Source organism: Cebus imitator, unplaced genomic scaffold, assembly GCF_001604975.1.
Source record: "Cebus imitator isolate Cc_AM_T3 unplaced genomic scaffold, Cebus_imitator-1.0 Scaffold114, whole genome shotgun sequence".
NCBI lineage: Eukaryota > Metazoa > Chordata > Mammalia > Primates > Cebidae > Cebus > Cebus imitator.
In genome coordinates, this window is record NW_016107429.1 from 2668962 (window position 1) to 2672229 (window position 3268).

A 3268-nucleotide genomic window follows, 5' to 3' on the forward strand; every position below is an offset into this window, starting at 1 on the left:
TGAAGTGGTCAGCACAATGCCTTGTACACAGTAGGCAGTCATTCAAATGTCAGCTCCCTTCCTCCCTGTGGCCAGCCCCACATTATTTATTTTATGTCATGTTTAAGGGTATCAGAGGCATAGAAATTTCCAGGAACAATTTTTGTGTCCTCAGGGGCTAGTACTTAATGTTTTTTGAATAAACAAATAGTAAAGGTGGTGGGCATTATTTTGGGCTTCAGTTGTTTTGAATGGAGATGGGAGGGAAACTCACAAAAGACGTGAAAATTGATTCTTAAGCTAATTTATTTAAAATTCAAATTAAGCACCTAGCATGTGGCATACACAGAGCTCCTTTAAAACTGCAACTGGAAATATTCTTCAGAGCAGAGTTTAGATAAGGGCACTGCAAATAAAACTGTAATTTAATGGTATAAATGTCTTAATAGAGGATAAATAAAGCCAAGAATCAATTCAAACATTTAGTTTACAGTATTTTGGTATGCAGCTGGTTTCAATTTCAAAATTGTTAATAATCTCAGAGCTGAGTATATTTCAGTGAGTGTCCACATGCAGAACAAGCAGGAAAAACAAGCTAAAAATTTTGGGGCGTTTGGACCACCGAGGCATCATCTGTCCCTTATTTTACAGACTTTTTCTTTCTTTTTCCTGCCTCCTGCTCTCTAATTACATCCAAATGGTTCTCATTTGTTTTTCTGGCCATTCCATCCGAGACGTGTTGCCAGTAATACACGCCATCTTCATTTGGCTCCTTTCTTCCTTATCTGCACTGTTAACCTATTGTGTTTGTGAAAAATGGAGAATTTGTCAACTGTCTTTCATACCAGTCATACTGCTTCGGGTAGACGCACTGATGCATTTTATGGCTAGAAATTAAGTCACAACATGGTAAACATGCTGAGGCAACTGCCACCCACACCATGAATGGACAAAGGAAACACCTACACATAGACCCTGGTTTGTGAAAATTTACACAATGTAATTTTCTTCCAATAGAAGTTTATCATCACATTGAGAATTATAAAGACACATGATTTCAGGCAGACCATGATGCTGGAAAATTGAAACAGTAGATTGCTGATGCGAGTGAAAACTGGGAAAATTTTCCTGGAGGGCTATTGGCCAATGGGCATACATTTTTAAAATATGCATTTTTCTTTTATTTTACACTTCCAATTCTAGTCTAAAACCGAAGAGAATAATTTCAAGCTCCTCTGTATAAGCAAACTTACTGAAGAGTTTTAAAGTAATAAAAACATCTTCATTAATATATAATTGTTGAATTAAATTGTCACACAAACATAGTATAGACTATACAGAACCTTCTCTGCCTTTGTCAAAACCTGTCTGAATGCTCACAAACTCCATAGTAATTTACCACCTCATTGTATCATTCATATAATTATCTTACAGGAACAATCATTCCTAGAGTTGTCTCATTTTTCTCACATATCAATTTATTACACTCTTCATAAAAAGTCCCCAACCATCTAAAGCAGAGTTCCTTAACCTGGGATGCATGTAATTGAAAGATGGACAGAAAACAGAAAATGAGGTAATACAGGACAAAATAGGAGACATGTTATCAAGAACTTTGCGTTCCATTTGAAAAAAAATAGATAAGTCATGAAATGCATACACACTGCATGATCCATTAATATGATGATGATTTTAGTGTCGTGTGCTGCTGCTGGCTGTTGTGGTTTTTCTGCTGCAGGAGTCTACCTAAGAATCAGGCTAACACAGAAGAAAAAGAAAAAAGAAGGAAACGAGGAAGAAGAAGGAAAGAGGAGAAAGAAAAGGAGAAACAGAGAGGGAGAGGAAGAACCAAAACGGAAAACTCATGAATCTTTTAAATTCTCAGTTCTATCTGTGCTTGAAACCAGCCACTCCAGTGATTTTCCATTGTGTGAACAATAAATCCACCCTGCTGTTTTTATTCCTTCAAATTATTTTGAATTGTATCACTGTTAATTATATTTTAAAAAGTCTCAACTAGCACTTCATTGGAACAACTGGTCGTGGTAGTTCTCCAAACATCTCTTGATAGCCATGTCTCTGCATTTTGCATGCACTGGCCCCTCTGCCCAGATGCCTTTCTTCCATCAGCTACATGGAAACTGTCTATAATCCATCAAGCCTTAGCTCAAGTGCTATGTCTTCTGAAAAGCCTGCCCTTGAGAATCTATTTTCTTCTACTTTCAGTAGGCTACAGCAATAAACTCAAAATTTTTGTCAATTACAACTATTCTCCTGCATAATTTTCTCATCACAAAGCATACATTTTTCAATGGAAAAAGAGTAACTACAAAAGAAAAAAACCTTGGAAAATGTTTCCAAATCAAATCAAAGATACATTAAAGATCTTTCACTTAATACTTGGCTTTTTAAAGCAATGAAGTTAGATCCTAACAACAGGTAAGATTTTACTCTATTTATATTTTGGCTGGAGTCACTTCATGAGACTTAGGAGGAATAGTCTGTCTTTAACATGTTTAATATACTCACATCTACTTGAATATTCACAAGGCAAACTTCTCTCATTAGCTTCCCCTGTTCCCAAGATCACCTTTAATTATTAATAACTTTAGACACAATGGCCTCTGCTATTAATGTAAGCCATGAAAGTGTATGATCCTGAGTAAAAAATGAAGTGTAAATATTTATGGAATAATTAATATGAGAGTGTAATTGATTATTTTATTTTATTTTAACAATGTATAGGATCCTGACACAGAGCTCTCCATTCAAGACCTACTTTTTTTTCAGAATATCAGTTTCATGTTCAGAAAATATGAATATTACTACAAGGCAGAAATTATACTAAATACTAAGCACTAAAACAAAATAAAGTAAGTGACTTGTAATCCCAGCACTTTGGGAGGCCAAGGCAGGCAATTCACGAGGCCAGAAGTTTAAAACCAGTCTGGCCAACATGGTGAAACCCCATCTCTACCAAAGACACAAAAATTATCTGGGCATGGTGGTGCACACCTGTAATCCCAGCTACCTGGGAGGCTGGGGCAGGAGAATCGCTTGAACCCAGGTTGCAGTGAGCCGAGATTGTGCCATTGCACTCCAGCCTAGGCAACAGGGTGAGACTCCATCTCAAAATAAAAATAAAAATAAAGAAAAATAAACAATAAGGTAAATGAATATTATTTCTATATTCTAAGATGTCAGATTGATCTAGCAGCAAAGAAGTAACTGTGGCTTATACAAGAGAAGTTTCAGTAGAATGCAGTAGAATTTTGAAATAATAGAAAGT